General features: G+C 44.4%; 1 protein-coding gene and 1 pseudogene across 1 annotated transcript in view; one reads left to right on the top strand and one right to left on the bottom strand.

Moving 5' to 3' along the window:
- The window catches only part of LOC136161695 (zinc finger protein 420-like), a 121,927-nt gene that overhangs the window by 82,352 nt on the left and 14,017 nt on the right, over window positions 1-25,558 (top strand). The window lies entirely within an intron of this gene.
- Window positions 23,733-24,253, bottom strand: LOC136161715 (large ribosomal subunit protein P1 pseudogene; annotated as a pseudogene).

The following is a 25,558-nucleotide window of genomic DNA, read 5'->3' as shown; positions in this document are numbered from 1 at the left end:
GTAAGTGAGAATGGGGTGCGGCTGCTCACCTGCTCAAAAGCCAATAAACAGGCCAGGTTGGTGGAAAGGAAAGTTTGCTTTATTTTGAATGCCGGCAGCCAGGGGGCATCCAAGAATGGATTCCTGTCCAAAGGCTAACTCCTCACCCCCATAACCAGTAGGCAAGAGCTTTTATAGATGGAGGGAGGAGGCTACATGCACAAACAACAGTCAGCTCTGACAGTCATCTTGAAATTGGTCTTCAATGGTCTGACCAGCGCTGTCTTGATTGTTTTAGGTACAGCTAATCCGGGAGTCTGTGATGGACAGGGAGGCCTGGTGTTCTGCGATTCATGGGGTCGCAAAGAGTCAGACACGACTGAGCTACTGAACTGAACTGAACTGACTGAATCTTCAGTCACAAGGTCAGTTTGTTTCCATTTCTTTGAGGTCCAGTCTCAGAACTGGGGCAGCTGTTGTCATGGTTGCAGTCTGGTCATCATGTCCTTAACTTCTTCCACCTGGTGGGGGTTTCAGTCTCTACAAGACAGCTCACGGGATATGGCTCAGAATATTGTCTATAGCCCTTGAGAAGGAACTAAAGGTCCCTGACTTTGCTTAATAACCAAACTGTTACTTTTTAATCTTGTTGGACTGTTTTCCTTTGTTTCTGCATTTTCTCATTTCTCTGATTAAACATATTCTTTGGGTAACATTTTTTCCACAGACAAAAGGCAATCGGAGGACACAGGGGGAAGAACCAGAGGGTCCTGTTCATTTTCACTAGTATTCTTATCACTTAGGAATTTACATGGGTCTACAAGCTCTGAGGATGAGATGGTTGGATGGTATTGTGGGCTTGATGGACCTGAGTTTGAGTAAACTCCGGGAGTTGGTGATGGACAAGGAGGCGTGGCGTGCTGCAGTCCATGGGGTCGGAAAGAGTCGGACATGGCTGAACGACTGAACTGAACTACAAGCTCAGTGCCAAGAAGCGAGGGGGAAGAGACCAATATTCATATTTCCAATATTTTCATGTGTGTATGTGTGTGTGTGTGCTCAGTCGTGTCCTACTGTTTGAGCCTCCATGGACTATAGCCTGCCAGACTCTTCTGTCAGTGGGATTTTCCAGGCAAGAATACTGGAGTGGCTTGCCATTTCCTACTCCAGGGCATCTTTTCAACCCAAGGGTTGAACCCACATTTCAGGTGTCTCCTGCATTGGCAGACAGATTCTTTACTACTGCACCACCTGGGAAATCCCAATCGTCTCACACCATGCCAAACCCAGTAAGGAAATATCCCTGGGAGCAGGAACCAGTCATTACAACTTTTAAAGCTCACCATGTGATTCTGATGTGCAAAGTCAGGTCCAGTTTATTTTTGTGCTTATCAAACTACATATGAAACACCTGGAATTGTTAATAAGACTCAAGATATTAGTTTGAGAGTGCTCGCTTGCAGCTAAAGATTTGTATTTCTTACAAGCTACAGTCCCTGGACTTCACTGCAGGTACCAAGATCCTCTTTACTTAAGAGAATTTGATGAAGAAAAATAAAGAAAATTAACTTGAGGTGACAAAAATCAAAACACCAACAATATACATTCTATTTCAGAGCATTTTATTAATACTTAAAGAAATCAATCCAAAAAATAACATTACAATGGTTTTTGTTTACAAACTGTACAAAGTTAAGAAAATAATTGCCCTTAACCAAGTGAAGAGAACTTCCACTGAAATTCTTCAGACATTTTCCAAAATCATGAAGAGGGCTTTTGCCCAGTTACCCATATTTTAGTCATTTACTCATCCACACGGATGAATTTCATAGCTTTCTATTGACATTATAACAGAGTTTCTTTGTATTCCACTTCTCACATAGCTAACTTACAAAGGACTACTGATGATAATTTTGCAAGCTCCATTTAAAATAGAACATAAATTTACAAAATCTCAAGGCAGTGTTTTTCCCTCGGTCCCCAGTCATGTCTGGAGTTCCAGAATCTGCAGGGGCAAGTGCCAACTGGGGCAGTGTTGATTCACTGCTCTCAGGGACTCATCTTCCCAGTTCTCCGCCACTCAAGTCTCATGAGACTTGAAGTTGAGCCTCCCTCCACGGGGGCGAGGGGAAAGGTCACACAGTCACTCAGGGGAGAAAGAGACGAGGACACACCTGTCCCTCAGATTCCTCTCTGACGTGAGGGTCCTGACCAACAAGTGTAGACTTCTTGAGAGGAGGAAGCACCTGAGGTTGGAGCTTGGCCAGCTCTCATCCCATCTTATAAAGACAGTTCTGTCTGGCTGACCAGAAACACTTATGGTGGGGATTGGAGACACTCCAGATCTGGTTTTCTTGTTTTTTTTTTTTTTTTAGTTTTAACTGGAGGATAATTCCTTTACAAGGTTGTGTTGATTTCTGCCACACAACATCAGTCAGCTGTAAGTCTAAATATGTACCCTGCCTCTAGAAACCCCCTCCCACGTCCCCACCCCATCCCACCCCTCTAGGGTGTGACAGAGCATTGGGTTGAGTTCCCTGTGTTCTACAACAACTTCCCACTAGCTATCTATTTTATGCATGGTAATATACACGTTTCAGTGCTACTTCTCAGTTCGCGCCCCCCCCCCCCCCCCCCCCCCCCCGTCTCCTTCCCCCCACTGGGAACACTGCAGATCTTGACAGGGCTGAGTTGGGTGGAGCCTGCAGGCATGAAAGGGCTTCCCTGGGGGCATCCAGTGGTTAAGACTCCATTCTCCCAATGCTGGGGGGGGGGGGGGGGCGGTGCAAGGGTTTGTTCCCAGTCAGGGAATTAAGATCTCACATGCCGCAGAGTGCAGCCAGGAAAAAAGCTGGGCATCAGGGCTGGTGTCTTCCTGGTCACATGGGTGCTTGTTAGGATCTAAGTCCAGATGTACTGAGGGGACATGGGAGAGCCTGGCAGCCCCAGAGTGGGTGGATGAGAATGGGGCTGGAAGCTGTAAGACAAGCCAAGTCTTGCCTTTTGGTGAGAGATTCTGGCAAGTCTGCATGGTGATCTAGGAAGACCTCTCAGCATCCCTGGATGCTGCATTGAGAGTTCTGGGCACACTACTGTGCAGCATGTTGGGGGTTGGGCTTTGAGCCCACGTCAGGACATTAGCCTTGTGCCCAGAGGTCACAGACACAACCCGGGGCAAGCCGGTTGGAGTGGAATATCCCACGGGACACCATCAGGCCTGCTGGCTATTAACTCGGCCATGAGAGGGGCCTCAAGGCAGAAGGTCTGCATGGCTGGGTGGGTGAGATATTAGTGTCCACCTCGTGTCTTGGGTCCACAAGCACTCAGTTCAAGGGCAGAGTCATCTCTTCTTGGGGATCTGGGCCAGTGGCTGACCCATGAGAACAGGGCCTAGGACAGGTCTCCTCCTGGACGTTTGGACAGGCATCGGCCGGGTGGGTTGCTGTGGGAGAGGGAACCTCATTAGATACGTCAGGAGTCAGAATTATTCAACTGAATACAATAGGGCACAGATTGTTTCAACCATATAGTAATAGAAAACAGGTGGGAGGGGGGATCGGGATGGGGAATACATGTAAATCCATGGCTAATTCATGTCAATGTATGACACAAACCACTACAATATTGTAAAGTAGTTAGCCTCCAACTAATAAAAATAAATGAAAAAAAAAATAGAAAACAGGAAGATCATAAGCAATTCGGGACAAATGTTGTATTAGCTGGCAGACTAATACAATATAATTATATATGTGTAATATACATACAATAAAATGAAATACGACAGACAGAAAATAAATATATGCTAGGAGTTTTTTTCTACAACAGGAAGAGGAACAACCCAATTAGACACAGACAACACATGCGAAATTAAATTTCACAGAAAAGACATGCAAATAAATCATCATTACACATTCACAGAGAAATCCACCTCAGGGGTGGTCAAGGGGAAAAATTACAATACCAATCTGAGGTTTTTGCCCATATGTTATGGCCAAGAAAACTTCCCTCATATTGTCTGTTGTTAAGGTCAATGGTAGAAACATTTTCCTATGCAATGTGGAGAATGTCGATAGCAACTATCTTTTTGAGGACAACTGAGAGTAATTGCAAGTTAAAAGTTGCCTCATCTGGACTTGAAGTCAGAGAAGGCATCTGATAAAACACTTTGTATGCTAAAATTATCCCTGAATATTCATTGGAAGGGCTAATGCTGAAGCTGAAGCTCCATAATGTTGGCCACCTGATGCGAAGTGCCAACTCATTGGAAAAGACCCTGATGTTGAGAAAGACTGAGGGCAGGAGGAGAAGAAACAACAGAAGATGAGATGGTTGGATAGAATTACCAACTCAATGGACCTGAATATGAGCAAACTTCAGGAGATGGTGAAGGGCAGGGAAGCCTGGCATGCTACAGTCCATTGGGTGGCAAAGAGTCAGACATGACTTAGCGACTGAACAATACCAGTGCTGAAATGCCTCCACTAGCTTTTGCTGGCCTACTTGCATAAAAGAGAGAAAAAAATTAAAATAAAGTGGGACCAGGATTTTGGATTCCACAACCCATAGTGGGGGGGGGGGGCGGAACGGAACCTGAAAAATATAGAAAATGAAAACAAAAAACAGGACACCTAGCGGCCAGCCCGGGTTTAACATGACCTTGCACACATGAGAGGCATGAAGTGAAGTGAAGTCGCTCAGTCGTGATTCTTAGCAATCCTGTGGACTATAGCATACCAGACTCCTCCGTCCATGGGATTTTCCAAGCAAGAGTACTATATCACATAGAAGCACAAGGGGGGATAGAAGGGAGAAACAGAGCAGGGGTCTTGGGCAAGACTCACCCTCATAAAGGCATGCAAATCCTCAGGCTCCTGCCAGGGTCTCTGCCTCTTCCCTTGGCAACTCACTGGGTGCATCTGAGGAACAGCATTTCTCTGCTGCACCTCTTGCCTGCAGAACAGTTCATGTTAAGTGGCCGGATGCCCCCACCTTTCTGTCCTCACCACTGACCAGGAACCAAGAGCAGCCCTGGAGCCCGGTCCTAGCCCCTGTTTTGGGGTGAGGAAGGCGGTCAAGGTTCTGAGACCTTTGCAAAGGCAAGTCCTTCCACCATTTCAGAGACAGTTTCCGCTCCCGGGAAGCACCTCTTCCCCTCCTGAGGTCTCATCCTTGAACACTCTCAGGTGGTTCTCTCCATCCTTTCAAGAGAGCAGCTGGCCCTTCCCCCATTGTGATTCTCAGGACTAGAATGAGCTCTGAGGGTGTCCCTCCACCCCAAATCATTCTGAATTCCAGGATTCCTCACCTCGGTTCTGGTTCCTGCTCTCTGACAGCCTCATTAAAGAACGTTGGAGTCTGGAAGTCCTGGGGTCTCCTCGGTTCCAGATTCTCCTTCTTCTTGGAGCTCAAAGGCTGTGGAGCAATGGCCCCAGCCCAGGACTTCATGGGGCACCACTTACTGGTGGCCAGATGCCCAAAAGCACCACAGTTTCTGCACTTCACCTGGGGGTGGGGGAGGAGTGTGGAGTTAGCAGAAATTGCAAGCAATTTTTTTTCAAAAATTATTTTATAGTTTTTTCAACTTTTTAAAAGCCACACCACATAGCCTGTGGGATTTTCGTTCCCTGACCAGGGATCGAAACCACGCCCCCTACACTGGAAGCTTGGAGTCTTAACCACGGGACTGCCACGGAAGTCCCCACAGGCAAATTTCAAAGGTTAATACAGTTGACTCTAACGACATGGGTTGAAATGGGGCAGATCCATTTACATTCAGATATTTCTCACACACACGTACTGTAGGACAACCACAATCTAAGGTTGGTTGAATTCTCAGATGGGGAACCAACTGCAAGTATAATGGACCACAGGGCTGACTCTAAAGTCATATTTGGATTTTCCACTGACTAAGGTTTGCTGCTCCTAATTCTTGCATTCTTTCAGGGTCAGCTGCATAAGGACAGGTTTTTGAAGTTGGATATTGACTTGGGATAGAAGACATGGACTAGAGCTGCCAGGAAATTTGAGATAACTATAGTGCAAGGAGATTCAACCAGTCCATCCTGAAGGAAATCAGTCCTGAATATTCATTGGAAGGACTGATGCTGAAGCTGAAACTCCAATACTTTGACCACCTAATGTGAAGAACTGACTCATTTGAAAAGACCCTGATGCTGAGAAAGATTCAAGGCAGGAGGAGAAGGGGACAACAGAGGATGAAATGGTTGGATGGCATCACCGACTTAATGGACAGGAGTTTGAGTAAACTCCAGGAGTTGGTGATGGACAGGGAGGCCTGGTGTGTTGCAGTCCACGGGGTCACAAAGAGTCAGACACGACTGAGCGACTGAACTGAACTGATGGTGCTGCCCACAGAGCATTTTAGAGAGAGATCAAGGAGAAAAGAATCTAGTGTCTAAAGGTAATAAAAATGAACCAGGTTTGTGCGTTGGACAAACACCCAGCTTGACATGACACTGAACACTGAATAAAGTTGCTCCTCAGAGGAGCTGATGGGTCAATTGCCCTGGTGAGGATTCTACAAACCAAGACAGCCTTGGATAGGTAAGAACATCTGAGTCATAAGACACAGACATTTCTGAGTTCTCTGGTGGTCCAGTGGTTAGGACTCGGCACGTTCATCGCCCCAAGCAGGGGTTCAATCCTTACTTGGGGAACTAAGATCCTGCAAACATTTCCACAGTAAAATCCACTCTCTGGCATGCATGCAGACACTCTGGTTCTTGAAACATCCTAGCTTCCACCTACCTTGTTATTCTCGTCTGAGAAAGTAGTCCTCCGCTCCGCAGGTCCCCCTGGTAACTTCTTCACATTCTGAGCCATAGTGGGTCTCTGGGGCAGTTGGTGAATGTAGTGACTTTTTATCTGCCTCACCTCCTGGGGCTTCTGGGCATTCTTCCTTGGGAGTTGACTGTTGGATTTTCTAGTCACAAGAAAAAAAAATAAATGTAAACACAGAGACCCTGATGGAAAAGACCCTGATGCTGGAAAAGACTGAGGGCAGGAGGAGAAGGGGACAACAGAGGATGAGATGGTTGATGGCATCATCGACCCAATGGACATGAGTTTGAGTAAATTCCAGGAGTTGGTGATGGACAGGGAAGCCTGGCATGCTGCAGTCTATGGGGTCACAAAGAGTCAAACACGACTGAGCAACTGAACATAAACAAAGACAAAGCATAAACTGAGCAACAAACATAAAGACAGAAACCCATCATATCCCTACTTCTGAATGAATGAGGGGCTCAGTGATCACTAAGACATACTCTCTATGAGTTAGTCTACTCATGAATCCATGTCCCATTCTGTGAAATGTGTCATCTTTTCCCATCATTCCTTAGTTCCAGAGTAGGACACTGCCTGAGATGAGTCCTCTTATTAACAAACAGGGAAATTAGATTTGCAACCTTGAATGGCTGATCTTGATGACTTGGCTATGATCAGGGCTACTTCTAATGTTTCTCCCTGAGAATTTCAACATAAACTTGGGCCTGAGTTTTAGGTTTTTAGCCAGGCACTCCCTCCAACATTTAAGCATCTACCAATATTTATTAAAGCCAAAACAGAGGCAGCCAACAACGATGGAATTTTTCCCCACATATTTTCAGAAAATTCACAGCTTTCACATGACAACTTCTTACTGAGACAACCTGCCAGTTCTTCTGATAAAACTTTGCAGAGATTCAACATGTAAATTAATGAACACCTGTGAAATTTCAGACATGATCCCAACAACCATAGGTCAATACTCAGGAGAGGCTTCTGCATAAAGCTGCAGATGAACAAGCAGTCTGAGGGTGCTTGCACAAGCTCACATATATGTGTAAACTCACACCAGGCTGAGGCTGTGCTGTGCTGAGGGACACACACAAGTCAAAAGTCTATGGTGGGGGGAGGGGCTTCCCTGGTGGCTCAGTAGGGAAGAATTCGCCTGCCAGGGCAGAAGACACGGGTTCAATCCCTGGTCCGGGACGATCCCACATGCTGTGGAGCAACGAAGCCTGTGCATCATAACTCTTTTGCCTAGAGCCCAAGGGCTGTAACTGTTTAAGCTGGAATGCCCTAAAGCCTGTGCTCTGCCATAGAGAAGCCCATGCACCGCAACTAGAAAGAGTATCCCCACACACACACCGCTCACCATAACTACAGAAAAGCCCGCAGCATCCAAGACCCAGTACAGCCAATAACTAAATAAATAATTGTTTTAAAGTCTATTGGAGGGAGGAATTAGGACTGACACATATACACTACTGATTCTATGTATAAAATAGATAACTAATGAGAACCTACTGTATAACACGGGGGCCTCTACTCAAAGCTCTGTGGTGACCGAAATGGAAGGGAAACCCAAGGAAGAGGGCATGCATATGCATATATATGCCTGATTCACTTTGCTATACAGCAAAAACTGACCTATTGTAAAGCAATTATACTCCAAAAAAAATTTTTTTTAATCTATGCAAACAAATCTACAGCTACATTTGTGCCCTTAGGAATGCCTCTAGGCTCTACCCACATCACTATCTGATGTCTGACCTACCTCTCCTCTTGGACTCCAGGTCTCTGTGGAGCTCCGTGAGGCTGGTGCAATGGAGGCTGATATTTCTTGTCGGGGACACAGCGGGCAGTTGGGTCCTCTCCTGGCAACAGAGGGAACCGTAGCAGAACCTCCACGGAAGCATCAACTACCCATTTCTCTGTCATCAAGTCGAGCTGATGGAGACAAAAGAGAGTCAACACACAATCTGAGTTCTGCACTCAGTTAGAAACCTTGGAATTACAGAAGATGAATAAGACTCCCAGTTTCCTAAGGTCTTTGATGTAATGCTAGTCTGAGTGTAAATATTCTTTCCTCCAACCTCATAATAAGTTTTCTCATTATCTCCAGGGAACAGGCAGCAGGGGGTGAACATGGGGTGTTAAGGGAATACTAGGTATCCCCAAGTGAGAACTGAAGAACCAGAGCCATAGCATGTTGGTTCTCTTTTGTCTCCATCAGATAGAAACTCGATTTTTGATTGAGTTTGAGTGATTGAATTACTGGTCATGTGATTGAACTCAATCTCCAAGCACCCTTTCCTACATACACCCATGTTGTTCATCACTGAATTTCACCCCTGTGCACAGGAAAGCCTGCCTTAGCACTGACACCAGAGCGGAAGTCCACCTTATTTCTCAACAGCTTACTTGCCTGACCTAAAGCCTTGAGTACTTACATCTCTTTGTGGGATCCCGATCTCCTTTAGGAATGCTTTACCCTGTTCCATGGAAAGTTTGCTGGGGTCCATCGCTGCTGGTTTTACCCCAGATATTCTCTTTCTCTGTGGAGAAAAGAAAATTAAATTTTATTTTAGACACTTAATTTTAGACCTTTGAATTTTACACATTCCTAGAACTTCCCACGTACAGGACAGTCAAGCCCCATCCCTCTTCTCTGCCTACCATCTCACCTGCTACCTTTTATTCAAAGTATATGTACATATTCTACTACTAGGAACAGAGTACCAATTAATGAAAAATAAGGTGATACATGTACAGATGTGAGAGTTGGACTGTGAAGAAAGCTGAGCGCTGAAGAATTGATGCTTTTGAACTGTGGTGTTGGAGAAGACTCTTGAGAGTCCCTTGGACTGCAAGGAGATCCAACCAGTCCATCCTAAAGGAGATCAGTCCTGGGTGTTCATTGGAAGGACTGATGCTGAAGCTGAAACTCCAATACTTTGGCCACCTCATGCGAAGAATTGACTCATTGGAAAAGACCCTGATACTGGGAGGGTTTGGGGGCAGGAGAGGAAGGGGACGACAGAAGATGAGATGGCTGGATGGCATCACCGACCCAATGGACATGAGTTTGAGTGAACTCCGGGAGTTGGTGATGGACAAGGGAGGCCTGGTGTGCTGCGAATCATGGGGTCGCAAAGAGTCGGACACGACTGAGTGACTGAACTGAACTGAACTGAAGGTGATACTATTTACAATAGCCAAGACATGGAAACAACCTAAATACTCATCCACAGATGAATGGATACAGAAGATGTGGTAAATATGAGTATTACTCAGGCATAAAAAAAGAATGAAATAATGCCATTTGTAGCAATATGGATGGACCTAGAGATACTCACACAAGTGAAGTAAGTCAGAAAGACAAATATCTTATGATTTCACTTATATGTGGAATCTAAAATACGACACAAGTGAACTTATCTATGAAACAGACTCACAGACATAGAGAAGAGATTGTGGTTGCCAAGGGTGACAAGGGGTGAGGGAGGGATGAAGTGAAAGATTGGGGTTAGCAGATGCAAACTATTATATATAAAATGGATAAACAACAAGGTCCTACTGTATAGTACAGGAAACTATATTCAATATCCTATTACAAATTGTAATGGAAAGGAATATGAAAAAGAATACATATAAATTTATATAACTGAAACATTGTACTGTATACAAGACATTAACACGACATTGCACAGAAATTTTGACCTTCATCTAAAAATTAACATTTCAGAAGTATTTTGTGAATCAGCACTGTACTAGAAATTCTATCAAAGAATTAACTAATCCTTACCTCAATGCCTGAAAATGGACCTCTGAAGAGTTTTCCCAATCTGCTAGTTTGCTGAGGACAAACTGAGGCCCCCCAAAGAGAAAAGAATTCAACTGTGCTTTTGCCAGTCTGTCTAGAGCCGCTCAGATACATGGACACTGGGCAAGACCACTGGAGACAGAGCGGTTATCTTGATGAAGAGAGAAGAGACCACTGACCAGAATGCCTTCTGCTGGCCTTTATGCTGTCTTAGGACGCCCCCCGCCCCCCCCCCCACTTTGGCCACGCTCTTGCCCTTGGCCACGCCCTCCCAATAACCCCATCTCCTTCACTTAATCACGAGACAAAGCCCCGCCCACCTAACCTGATTGGATAGAATGTTGTATTGCGTTTTTATCATTCTTTCACACTCCCACTTTATTTCGAAGTATAAACCTGAGAAAATGCAGTCTGATTTGGTCTTTGCCATTCCCTATGACTTTAGAAAGATACACGTATAACTACTTCATTTAAACAATATAGTGAAAACGTTAGTCCCTCAGTGCTCTCTGACTCTTCTGATCCATGGACTGTAGCCTGTGAGGCTCCTCCGTCCATGGGTTTCTCCAGGGGAGAATACTGGAGTGGGTTGCTATTTCCTCCTTCAGGGGATCTTCCCAAACTAGGGATCAAACCCATGTCTCCTGCATTGCAGGTAGATTCTTTACCCTTGAGTCTCCTGGGAAGCCCCTCTCTCAGGGGACTTCTTTGAAAAGATGGAATGGGTTGACTAAAAAATTAATAGCATATAATGGAAATACAAGTAGATTGCGATGGGAAAATATCCTATTCCACAAGCTGTCATAAGAAGTAAATACAATTTACCATAATGGATTATATTAAGAAAAAGAAAAGACAGTTCTGCCAGGAACAGGAAAGAAAGGGTCAGCACATGGTATATCTGATCATGGGACTGGCATATTTGATGGTCTAGAATAAAGCGTTTTCCTCTTCATATTTTCAATGACCAATTTCAAGTATTGAGGAAGCACTTCCGAAACACAAATTAAGTTAGAATAACTCATCTCTGGGACTTCCTGGCAGGCCAATGGTTAAGACTCTGCGCTTCCATGGGAAGAGGCAAAAAAAACAAAAATATAAGATAAAATTTCTAAAAGGAAAAAGCAACTCTGGCCTCCACCACAGCCCCTGATGTGCGGCTCCACATTGCTTACAGGTTTATGGTCAGGGTCCTGAATTTCAACCTGCTCCAAATATGTTCTGCTAAACACACTGGATAAAGATAAATGAGTAACTCAATATCTCATATTTTTCTTTTTTGACCTCCCATGGAAGCACAGAGTCTTAATCATTGGACACCCTGGCCAGATGCTCCAGGTAACGCCATCATCCTAATCTAATCACACGGTAACAAAGCCCCGCCCACCTCTCCTGATTGGATGGAATGTTCTAGAGGTTGTTAACCATTCCGTCACACTCCAAGTTATATCCAATGTGTAGAAATTAAGAAATATGATATGGAGAAGGAAATGGCAGCCCACTCCAGTACTCTTGCCTGGAGAAGTCATGGACAGAGGATCCTGGCGGGCAATAGTACATGGGGTTACATGACTGAGCATGCGTGCACGAGGGTGGAGGGAGATGGGTTGGTAGCAATAAACTGGTAGAACTGAAAAAAAAAAAAGAAATATGATATAATTTGGTCTTTGGTATTCACTATGATAGACACATGACCGTACAACTTTGCGATTATATACTATGTTTAAAATACTTAAGTCTATATTGCCAGTGGGAGAGGATCTGCATGAGTGGGGGAGGGGGTACATGGAAATGTTCGAGCTTCTTGCTCATTTTTGCCATGAGCTAAAAACTGCTGTAAAAATAGACCCTGTTTAAAAAAAAAAAATGCATTAAAAATATTCAGGGTCCTTAATTTAAATCACCTGCAAACTAGTTTTCCTCAGTACACCAGGATAAAGAGAAGTTAATAACTCACAGTTTTTAAAAGCCCTTGCTCAAAGACAACAGCGCTCCATTACTGATAATCCAACCACCCAACCAACACACACACACACACACACACACACACACAAATCAGTCTCCAAGTAACGATTCTTTAAAAAGTTTGACTTTCATCTAAAAATTATCATTTTGGAAGTATTTTGTAAATAAGGCGCGTTGTCAAGAAATGCTATTTAACAATTAACTAATCCTCACCTCAACACTCAAATTGGTCCTCAATAGATTTGTCCCGCTCAGCAATTTCTCTGAGGAATTCCCTGAGTTCTCAAGGAGAAATCAGAACTAAACTGTGTCCTTGCCGTCTGTCCTGAGCCGATCAAATACGTGGACACTGGACAAAACCACTGGAGACAGAGTGTTCACCAAGATGACTGAAGAAGCAACTGCAGACTAGAATTTCTTCTTCTGCTGGGCTTTATACTGTCTCTGAACCCTCTGGCCGTGCCCTCCAGATAATCCCATCATCTTAACCTAATCACCAATCCCGCCCCGGTGATTGGATGGAATGTTTTACAGGTGTTTACCATTACTTCATACTTTCCACTTTTTTCTCAAATGTATACATCTGAAACAACGTGCTACAATTAGGTTTTGCCAATTTCTATAACATTTAAAACCATGGCTTTCCTGGTGGCACTTGTGGTACAGAACCTGACTGCCAATGCTGGAGACCTAAGAGCCGAGGGTTCGATCCCTGGGTCGGGAAGATTCCAGGGAGTAGGAAATGGCTGCTGCTGCAGTTGCCAAGTCGCTTAAGTCATGTCCAACTCTGTGCAACCCCATAGAAGGCAGCCCACCAGGCTCCTCCGTCCCCAGGTTTCTACAGACAAGAACACCGGAGTGGGTTGCCATTTCTTTCTCCAATGCATGAAAGTGAAAAGTGAAAGTGAAGTCGCTCAGTGGTGTCTGACTCTTCACGACCCCAGGGACTATAGCCTACCAGGCTCTTCCATCCTTGTGATTTTCCAGGCAAGAGTACTGGAGATGGAAATGTGTTCCATCTCCAAGTAAATGGCAACCCATGTCAATATTCTTGTCTGGAAAATCCCAGGGACAGAGGAAGCTGGCAGGCTATGGGGCCATGGGGTTGCAAAGAGTCAGAGACAACTGAAGCAACCTAGCACACACATACACATGATATTAAAATAATACGAATATAGCTATGTAATTTTTATTTATTTATTTAATTTTATCTGTTTCAGACCTCATTGCTGCATCAGCTTTTCTCCAGTTGAGGTGAGCAAGGTCTATTCTCTAGTTGTGGTTCTTGGGCTTCTCATTGTGGTGGCTTCTCTGGTTGCTGGCAGGGGCTCTAGGCTCATGAGCTTCAGTAGTTTTGGTGCTCTGGCTTAATTACTCTTCCCACTCCACCCCCCACCCCACTGCACACCACCACCTCACCCCATCCCCACTCCCGGGCATGTGGAATCTTTCCAGGCCAGGGATGGAACCTGCCTCCCCTGCATTGGTAGACTCTTAACCACTGGACTGCCAGGGAAGTGTGTGACTATGTAATTTTAACAATATATTTTACATCTAAAATGCCGTGGTCAGAGCACAGGATGTGAAAAGGATTTCCAGACCAAGCATTTCAGAAGGGAGTCAGTTTATTAAGAAGAAACAGCAGAGATAATGTGGGTACTGCAAACATAGCAGGCTGACCTCCTGTCAGACCAGGGAGAGTTGACGCTTTTCCCGGATTAAGGGCAAATTTTTTTTTTTTTTTTAGAGCAAATTTTTATAGTCTCGAGACAAAAAAAATTCCTCCTGAAAGGGTGGCATAAGGGGACTGGTTCGGGCACTATAGGATGAGCACTGGGGTGGTTATTTTTCCCTCATATGGGGTCAGGGAGCTGGCTGGTATGAATCAGGGCAGCTCTTAGGAAGAGTTACAGCGGGGCTCAGTCAGTTCCAGAGATGACAGTGGTTCAGGCTCAGCATCTTTGCCCTTGGCACAGGGCTCCACATTCTCCCCTCTGCTTGCTCCTTAACATCCTGCTCATATCTGACTGATTGACTATCCCCATCTTGGGTCATGAGAACCCAGGCCATTGGGGAAAGGGGTGGCAACTGCTCTGGCTTCTTCAGGCTGGGCAGGGGCAATGTGGGGGCCCGGGTCCCAAAGCCCGTTCTCTGTCAGGGTGCGTTTGTGGGATAGACAGTGCCCACGGAATGATAAGGTGGTTTGTTTCAGCATCTTCCTTGTGCAGACCAGCTGGTATCCTTGTTGTAGCATCATGTGGCTACATGAATCCTTTGAATCTGTTGGGAGACGAAGTTAGATAATGTGTTAATGCCGCAGGAGCCAAATAATAAACAAAGGCTATCATAACTAATGGTCCCAAAAAGGGCAACTGCCACACCCATGGGCTCTAAGCTTATAGACGAGATGAGGCTCAAAAGCCAGCTAGGGCTCTGACTGCTCTCCGTTTAAATCCTCTTTCAATCTGATGCTTTTCTTTAGAATTTGAAGATCTTCTTCAACTGAGTTGGAGGTACTAAAACAAAAGCAGCAAGTCTCAGTTACACAGACTCACCTGGCCTCAGCTGGGGTCATAACATCAAGGGCCCTTCTATTTTGTACCTTCACTAGGGAGCCCTTGACCACGGTTTTGCCTCTGTGGCCTTCCAAGATTCCTGGACCAAGATGGTCAGGTTGCGAATGCTCCTGTCCAAGAGGGGTATGCCTGCAAACCAGAAAAACTATGGATAATTTCAGGCCTTTCAAGAACAGGATTATCATCAGCATGTACCACCACCATGCCTCCAGCAATCAGTGGCTCCTCTCTGTCTCTCCTGGACAGGTCTTAGGGCTTCCTTGAGGAATGATCCAAGATTGGGAATGTTCCCTGAGGAGGCAAGTCCTTTAGAGTCATAAATGGATGTCTCTGGGACCCCAGGAATAATCTTTGCAGGTGCCCCTCCAGTACATGGGAAGATCTATATATACCTCAGTACCACATGGAAATGAGAATCCCATGCCCCTTAAGGATACCCCCTTTGTGTGTCCCCAGAGCCAGATCTTGACTTGTTGGGGGCTTTCCTCTGGAAATAGTCTGGGATCCCAGAGTCTAGGATTACATTGTGAAGGCTAAACTTCAAAGAATTCATCATCTATATGCAAAGAGGAGAATCTGGGTTCTGACTCATTATGAGTGTAATGGGGGATTGGCATGACAGATTTCTGAACATTAATTGGACTATATCATGTTTTGGGGGAGAAACTCGTTGGGAGGATAAGCTATGTAGTAGTTCAGTGGTCACACCAATGTCTTCATACTTAGTTCCCAGGGTGGAGCTGTTTATTGGGAGGTGGTCCTCATAAACACAGTCTTTTGTTGCATTTTCCCCAACTTTCCTAACACAAAGTAAAATTACCTTTATGTGTATAAGGTTCCTTTCCTTCTGGCCAGGAACCCCATTCCAGGCAAATCTGATTGAAATTGAGAGTATAGTTACAAAGAAAGTCATTTAACCAGCCCAAGATGTGTCCCCATCCATACAAGTTTATGAAACAAAGTTGTGCCTTTCCCAAGAGCTTGGAGGTGGTGGTTACACGGCCAGCTAGATCTGAGGCAAATGAGTAAGGGTCCACCTGCTTTTGACTTCTGGAGAAAAGATAACCATTCCCATAACACTGGCCTGATAGACTGTATAATTGTTTGGTAGAGAAGGGGACAGCCAAGAGGTAGCGTTCCTCTAGGTCTGGAGTTCCCTTGGTGGATATCCAACCATCAGTTGTACTAGTTATTTTTGCAACCTGATTTATAGTGTCAGTGGGTGGTGGGGATATGGAGAAATGAAAGGGAAAAAGCGGAGTCCAGTAATTATAAGGAAGAACGTCATATTCAGAGAAGGAGAGGCAGGGTGTGAATTCATTTTGTGACAATATACAGAACAGAAGGTGGGCAAGCACAATGAGAAAGATCAGAAGATACAGCAGGCCTATTGAACTAAGACTCTATAGGGTCTAAGTTCAACAGCTGACGGGCTTCTTGTGGTGAATAGTCTTGAGAGTCCCCTAGGAGGACTTTGTCCCAGGTTAGTCCTAATATGTATTTTCTCTGGTAGTGTAGGGGCCTCAGGGGTAACTGAGGTTCCAGGTAATTTATGTCTTTCAGGAGTGCCCAATAGAAGTCAAACCCAGAAGGGGAAATAAAAAGGTGGTGTATAGGGGTGCCTGGGAAGAGCAGCTTCAGGAGTCGTCTTAAGGTGTACACGATTATTAGTAGGAAGTGAGCCTACTGGAGTCAGATCCGGGCCACTTCTGAAATGCCCAAAATGCCCTGGTGAGGTGATCTCTGGAATACCAGGGGACCAAGTCACAATACAAAAAGGGTGATAAGTGCCAACAGGAGAGAAATCACCCAGCCAAATGCAAGGAAAATGGCAAAGCTGAAAATCAGTTTTTCAAGATCTATAAACACAAGGAGGGGCTATCACTGGATTGCTTTCTGAAAAGGAAACAGAGGCCTTCCAGGGGTTCACAGCTGTATGCTGGGGCCTGTGATCGTTCTGTTTCATTGGGGTTTTGTTCCTCAGGGGGAGGAGCTCTTTTCAGTCTGGTTGTGTGAATCCGGGGGCTGAAACCTTGGGCCTTTGCCGCCGTGGGGGAGGTCACTAGGACTTGGTGTGGCCACTTCCAAGTCTAGCTTAACAGCTTCCGGTCCTGTGGAAGAGGTGTAACATAAACCCAATTAACACCTAGTAATCTTTCAGATGTCTCTGAGAAACTGAGTCAGGTTTGGAACTGTTCTGGTCTTGATATTTCCATTCCAACAGTGGGAAATATTGAACCTGATAGAGACTTTCTGGATTGACCCGGACAGCTGTCCTCAGAATGAGTCTTCCATATAGGATTTCACAGGGGTTCAGGTTGTCTTAGATCTTGGGGTTGTTTGGGTTCTCAAGAGGGCAATGGGAAGAAGTCAACTTATGTTCAGTGAGTCTCCGTGAACTTTTCTTTTTATATAATTTTATTTTTGTCTGACTTGTGTTTTACTGGGCAACTACATGGAAGGTATAGAATGAGTGTGAAAATATTGAGTCAGAAGCTTCCAGAAATAAAACTATATTTTTGATTTCTGGTGGCCTAGGAGTGACCTCTGAGTCATCCCAAAGAGTCCTTCCCAGTTTCAGGGAATCACCGAACGGTGAGTCACTGGGTTGGTTCCAGGAATCTCTTTCCTTTCTTTTCCTGCCCAAGTGGAATTGTGCCTTGTCCCATGGTTTTTCCTTAGCGATGCTATTAACAGAGGAGACTTCCAAACTATGGGACAGCTCCCCAGCAGATTCTAGATCTGATGGGGTGTTGGGACTAAACACAACAACAGCAGATAGACATAGGATATGTTGGCAGTTTCTTTCCTGTTTATGGCAGAATTCTCTTTTCTTTCTCTTAATATCCATTATGATCATGTTTTTTTTTTTTTTTTGCCAGCTGTGTGATATTTTTCTGTTGATTGTGTTTGTATTGTATTTTCATTAGATTCTATTTATTTTGTAGCTTACCCTTTCTCTCTCTTCAAAGGCACTCCCCGAGCAGAACATGACCGGGCATTTGTACTCCCTCGATCTGAATTGACTTCCAGTGGCCTAGGAGGTGCCTCAGAGTCATCCCAAAGGGTACTCCCACGTTTCAGGAAATAGCCAAACAGTGAGTCACCCAGCTGATTCCGGGAATCTCTTTCTTTCCTGTCTTTTCATGCCGAGTCACCTGGTTCCTTGTTGCAGTTTGTGCCTCAGCAGCGTTATTACCAAAGGAGGCCTCCAAGCTCACTATGGCACAATCCCTTACAGCCTATGCTACCCATTAGGTCCTAGACGTTGTTGGTTCCAAAGCACAGCACTGGGAAACAGACAGCAGAATTCAAACCACTGTTTGTAATTCATTTGTGTCAATGCGCTGGACTGTTTGGTTTTAATTTCTGAGCCTATTGTTGAACATTTACGTTTTTCTTTCCACTATCAGTGCTCCCAGGAACACACTCCTTGCAGTATTAAACAGAAAATGAGGAGTTGAATTGCTAAAACATCTTTTTCATGAATCCTCAGGTTCAGTTCCTGTGAACTGGTTAAGACAAAATACTCTAACTTTAGAGGAGAATCTCCAGTTCCCACTTCATAGTCATACAGGGTAACTTTGAATTTTTGCTTGGACATGAAATCATGGTGGCATTTTAATTTGCAATTACTTTGTTATTAGCAACACTGTATACAATGTAACATACTACTCATCATATGAGTTTATTAACCTGTGAATTGTTTTTTCAATTTTTTTCCAATTGATTGTGAATCATTTTCCTTTTGTTTGGAATTGATAGAAAAATAAGTTTTTATATGTGGCTACAATTTCGTTCTGAATAATGTGCTTCCATTTTGTAACTGGTTTTAATGATATTTTCAGACAGACTATACCACTTCATAAGTTACAAGAATTAGTTTTAATGTAGGAACTTTGTTTAAATCCTGGCTCAAAAACCGACCAAACAAAACCCCAATAAAATGTGTTTGAGTAAATTGGAAAAATGTGAATATGAACTGTGTTTTAAATGATATTTTTTAAACTTGTAAATAACTTTTTGTTATAAAACCTGAGAAGTTTTTATTGTCTTTCATTTCCTTAAATAATTACTTCTTAGAATTGATTTTATGGCATCTGCACTAGTTACTAGACAAATACAAATTTATAACGACTTGCATTAAAGTTTATCAGCTCCATTTCCAATCCAACACCCACCGAAAGAAGTTTGAAAGGGATGATTCCAGACTGGAAAAATATTGAGCAGAATGAAATTGTCTAAACGGTAAATAAAAATTCACTTTATTGTTCTGTATCAGATGCTCCAGTACAAACAAGTCTCCTAACCTCACGAGAAGGCATAATCCAATCAGTCAATAGAAACAAGCCACGCCCCCTGAGGTTCTACTAAAAGGCCGGTTCATTCGGCCAATGGACAAGTCTCACTCCGAACCTCTCTGAGAAAAGGGTCTTCGTTTGGAGCTCCAGATGGAATCTGGCACAGAAGACCTGCACCCCCACAGCCCTTCCATGGAACAACCCACTGACCAGAACCCCTCTCAACAGGACTCCTTTGAAGAAAAGAGCTCTGATGTGGAGGAGATACTCTCTGAAGGGAAAGGTGAAATAGTCTCTTCCCAACTCCAACAGAACTCCATGGAAGAAAGGGGCTCAGATGAGGAGGAGAAACGATCCGAAGAAAAAGGCAAGACCTTCTCTTTCCACTTAGACAGTCACATCCAGAGGCCAGATAGGAGCCTGAGCTGTTGGTCTGGGGCGGAAAGGAGGAATGGAATCAGGGACATCTAATTTGTGGGTATTTTATTTGGAGATTGGTGGTAGGAGACGAACCCCAGTCCTATGAGGGCTCTGAGTATTGTCGCGATGATCCCCCAGAACCGTATGGCTCCAGTTCGCATAGGACGCGTCTACAGGGCCTCAATTGAGAGATTTGCCCAAAAATACGGGTGAGGGATGGATTAAACACTTAAGTGTCCCTCAAGGAGGGCAGTCATCTCATTCCCTCTTTTTTCCAGGGTCAGAGACGGAGATGGATGAGAAAGAGAATTCAAAGGAAAACGAGACCCAAGACAGAAACAGGCGCACTGCTCCTTCAGGTAAGACTTCATTTTTCTGGAGAAGAGGGACGGGACAGGGGATACTTCAGTCTCCCTGGGCAGGGCACTAGGTGAGCTTTGGCCGCAAGGCCTTGCCCATCCTGAACTCTAGGAAGCCTAGCGGGCAAACCAGTTTTGGTTGCGAGCTTGACTTCTTGTATGTCGGGGATCGGCTAGGTTGCAGGGGCACCGGTTGCAAGCAGTCACTCAAATCTCTCACCTGATCCACAGATTCAGAACGCGGTTCCAGTTCTGAGAGTTCCAGAAAGCGGAAGATGGATTCCAGGGACCGCACCTGCGATGGAACAGGTAGGATCTTGGTTTTGGGTCTCGAGGTGTGCAAGGAGAAAACAGGTGACCTGCCCAGTGCATGGGCACAAAGAGGGTTGTCCAACGACTGAAGGTGCTTAGAAACTCTGGGATCCAGAGAGCATTTGAGCACCCAAGATGGGCATAGCATCACCTCGTTCTAGAGCTGAGGGTGTGGCGCAGGAGAGGTGGGGTGTACCTGAAGGCGCATAGTGAGAATCCTGGGATGGGGGGTCCTTGGGAATTGATGTGGCAGGTCTCTAACCTGCATGCTTTGTCCGTAGGGTCCTCTCCAGATGAACCCAGTGTGACTTCGGAAAACAAGAAACCGAAGGTGCTTGAGTCTGGCCGGAGCAGCTCCAGCGAAGAGACCCAGGTTCCTCGCTCCAGAAGACCCCACCCGAGGCGCCCTGGGCGCAGCAGGCGGCCCAGATCCAGGTCCCCCAAAGACCAGCCACCTCCACTCCGGAAAAGCCTCGTGACCTCCCTGCGCTATATGTCCGAGGCCATTTATCAGAGCATAGTCCACATGCACAAGCAGCCAGGCTATTCCCCGCAGTGCTGGCAGCGGCTGGCCCAGCTCCGGGGCCCTCTGTGGGCCGCGGCGCAGACCATGTACACCATGGCCAACCAGGCTGCCTATGCCTTCCCCGCCGAGGGCTGGCTCTCCCCGACCCCAGCGCCAACCAAGGATGGAGGACAAGGGCCCAGCTCCGAGGTCGGTCCACCTCTTCCCTAGGTGTCAGAGCGTCAGAAGCTTGATTTGAGCCAGGGGGACCCAAGCCTGCTCAGCAGAGACCACAGCTCTGACAGTGAAAGCCAAGCCTTGAAACCCCCTAGATTCTCCAAGATGACCAGCAGAGTTGATTGTTCGTCACAAACCTGGGGTGGTGATAGGAAAAGAACTTGAGAAATGGACTCAGAATGGTGAAATCTGGATTTCCTTGAGGACTCAGATTACGGAGTTTATAATCCATGCTAGACAATGCATGCACTTTGAGTATCTTGGAAAAACCAAGTTGGTGTATTAATAACCACCACCCTTCCCGCCTACCTTCCCCCCCACCCCCACCCCCCAAAGGCCCCTTGCCTCTCTAGAGGGCTAACGCTGAAGTGCATGTACCACACTGGCATTATTTTATAATGAGGGCAAATATCAGGATGTAATTCCCATGTATTTGCACACTTTGAATTGTAGCACTGAAAACATATTCATATCCTTTTTTTTTTCTTTTTTCTGAAAAAGCACTAGATCTTTCCTTATTCACCTCCAGTACATGGAGGCAGATATTCCCAAAGCTTTAATAAGAATCTGTCTTGGGAAATGTTTGTAGTTTTCAGTTTGATGAAACGATGGTGATACCACCATATATTTTGTTTAATTTAGATAAAACCTAAGTCAAGGTATATGAAAAGGTTTCTTGACCTAGTGTATTTATTCTTATGTACCTACTTTTAGATTTTCTCCTACTTCATAGATTTCAAATTGCCATGGTTTCATAGAGGACATTAAATCTCATATATATATTGTTATTGGCTTTATATATTATTGTATTTAATTCCATATAGTTTTAATTTGTATTTTACACGAGGATCATGTAGTCTCAGCATATAAATATATGTAATTTTTATGTAACAAAAATGAAATTAAAGTTTCAGAAATCTATTTTAGCCTTTGTCTTCTTATTTTCATACCACTTAGTGACAAAGTGAAACAGTAATGTTTGGGGGGAAGGAAATGGCAACCTACTCAAGTATTTCTGCCTGGGAAATCCCATGGACAGAGGAGCCTGGGGACTGCAAGGGTCAGACAGAACTTAGTGACTAAACCACCACCATGATGATGGAAGTTAACTATAAGTACAATGGCAATTAAAAAAATATTATAACACAGAGACATGCACACACATTCACAGAGCTCAAATATATCCACATTGTTAGGCAACAGAGCTCCAGAACTTTCTTCACCTTGAAAAGTTGAAACTCTGTACCCATTAAATTACTCTCTGGGTCTCCCTCCCCTCAGTCCCTGGTAACTACCATCCTACTATTTCTCTAACTATGAATTTGACTATTCTAGATATTTCAGTAAGTGAAAGCGTATGATACTTGTGCTATTGTGACTGGCATAGTTTGCTCAGCATAATGTCCTCAAGGTGCATCCATGCTGTAGCATGTGACAAGATTTCCTTTCTTTCGAAGGCTGAATACTATCCCTTTGTATGTTTCTGTCACTCAGCATAATGCCTTTGGTATTCAGTCATGTTTTTGCACAGAGTAAGAGTTTATTATTTTTCATTGCTGACTGCCATTCAGTTTTACAGATTGACTAGTGGTCGTTTATCTATCCACCATTTGTTGGACATTTGGGTTCCTTCCAGCTTTGGGGCATGCGTGTGTGCTAAGTCACTTCAGCCGAGTCCGACTCTTTGTGACCCTGTGGTCTGCAGCCTGCCAGGCTCCTCTGTCCATGGGATTCTCTAGGCAAGAACCCTGGAGTGGTTTGCCCTGCTCTCTTCCAGGGGATCTTCCTAACCCAGGGATGAAACCCACATCTCTTGCATCTCCTGCATTGGCAAGCAGGTTCTTCACCACCAGGGAAGCCCTCTGTTTTAGAGACAACTTAATTCTATAAATATGCCACATAGGTCTGTTTTTGGTGATATAAAATTTTTTATTTTCATGGGTAAATATTTAAGATATTCTGCAAACTGTATTTATAGCATTCATTCTTTAGATTAAAATTTTAGATTCCATCTGAAATGAGGTCACAGTTTCACAAGCCATGGAGTGTTCACAAAACAAAACTTTTGAGCACTACCAATATACCACAAAACCCAAAATTTTCATGAAAGTTGCATCAGTAAACATCTGTCAAAACAGGAGAACAGAGATGCTGCTGAATTAGTCCCATGTGAATAAATGGATGCTTTATCTGTTCCCTCTCCTGATGTGAAGATCCTAGAAGAGACAGAATCCATTGGTAAATTTTACGAAAATTTATTCTGCTTCCAAGCATTTACCCAGATAGTCTAGGTTAACTGTAGAGTTATCAGAATGGCTCTGAGGCAGTGTGGAGGGCAGCTGTGAAAATTTCCAGATCTTATCACTGTCACCCTAATATAGATCAGGCTCTTGGAGTCAGTCACCCGACAATAAACTGATTCATTGATTACATAAAGATCCTTGACTCCCTCTTTGGTCTCAAGATGCCTTTTTTTTTTTTTTTTTTTTTAACAGCTCAGCTTTTTATTGAATGTGTTACTAAAGAGCTTTAGTCAAAAAGACAAAAGCCCATGTCATCATCAGACTCTTCAGATTCTTCTTTCTTTGCTTCTACTTTCTTCTCCTCAGCTGTGGCAGCAGTGGTGGCTGGGGCAGGACCTCCTGCTGGTGCAGCACCAGCTGCTGGGGCAGGTCCACCAGCCCCCCACATTGCAGATGAGGCTCCCGATGTTGACATTGGCCAAAGCCTTTGCAAACAAACCTGGCCAGAAAGGTTCAACATTTACACCGGCGGCTTTAATGAGGGCATTGATCTTATCCTCCGTGACCGTCACCTCATCGTCATGCAGAATGAGGGCAGAGTAGATGCAAGCGAGCTCCGAGACGGAGGCCATGATGCGGGCGAGTGCTAGGTGGGGGCTGCCGGGCGCGGTGCTAGTCGCCGGATGAAGTGAGGGCCTCACCCCAAAACGGCCTTAGCTTCCTCGGAAGAACTGAGCACCTTAGCAGCAGCGGAGGAAAGGCTCAAGATACCTTCTTGAGTCATTGGGCTTTTCATTCCCTCTGACATCCAATATAATGCAATCACACGAGATCTAATCATGGGTGTCCATGGGAAGTGACCTGGCAGGTCTCATCCACAAGACCAGAAGAGAAATTTATTTCCTTTGCATTTTCATTTGCATTTTCATTTGATCACATATGTATCTGATATACAACTATAACTTGATGTTTGTCTTTGCCAAGCATTTTTAGAAATTCTAACACATATATACATACTTTTAACACTAAATATTCTTTTCTGTGAGTGCAAAATGTTTACATACATGTCCTTATGCTATCTAATTTTGTATCATGACTTTTCTCCCAGTTGTTTTTGAGAAGGTTTTCTTCTTACACATGTACTTCTAGTTCATTGAGCTTCACCACTGTGTAATATTTCAATTCTCTCATTACCTGGTTGGTTTTTCTGGGGTCCAAGCTCCTATTCCAAAATTTTGTATGGAACCCCTACTCAAAATTGCCTTATTAACATAAAAACAAAAACACGTCTGTCATTCAGGAAACTCCAATAGTGGTGGGTTTTTTTTTGTTTTTGTTTTTGTTTTTTTTAATTGAAGGCTAGTTGATTCACAATGTTGTATCATTTTCTGGTGTAGAGCACAGTGTTCAGTTAGTGGAAATTCCAAAGGTTTTTGAAGTTTTGCACCAGAGCCTTGGACAAAGGAGATATGTTTATTCTCAACTGATAAATCATCCAGAAATATGCCAAAGTGCCTAAGAAAAGTTGATAAGCTGCAAAATCTACAGTGAAGATAACACTAATAGTTGATATTTGGGAAGTGGAAATTTCTATCAAAATGGTCTTATTCTTCAAATCCAATAGCCTGATACAGGTCAAAGAAAAAGAATTTATACTATATATATATAGATATAATTGAATTCCTTCCTCAAGCTTCTTTCTCAAGCGCCTGACTATAGCCTACTTCTTGCACACAATCTCCAAAGGCGTCCCTTGGACAATGACACATTTAGGGTTGAAATGTTTCCTCACTTAGTTTCTGATGCCTCCAAGTGAATGGGAAACAGAAATTTAAATTATGCTCTGGAGGGAAAGTGAAGTGAATGTCGTTCAGTCGTGTTCGACTCGTTGCGACCCCATGGACTATACGGAATCCTCCAAGACCAGAATACTGGAGTGGGTAGCCTTTCCCTTCTCCAGGGGATCTTCCCAACCCAGGGATCGAACCCAGGTCTCCCACATTGCAGGCGGATTCTTTACCAGCTGAGCCACAAGGGAAGCCCAGGAGGGAA

This window comes from Muntiacus reevesi, chromosome 2 (genome assembly GCF_963930625.1).
Source record: "Muntiacus reevesi chromosome 2, mMunRee1.1, whole genome shotgun sequence".
Taxonomy (NCBI): Eukaryota; Metazoa; Chordata; class Mammalia; order Artiodactyla; family Cervidae; genus Muntiacus; species Muntiacus reevesi.
This window is presented reverse-complemented; position numbering and strand designations above follow the sequence as displayed.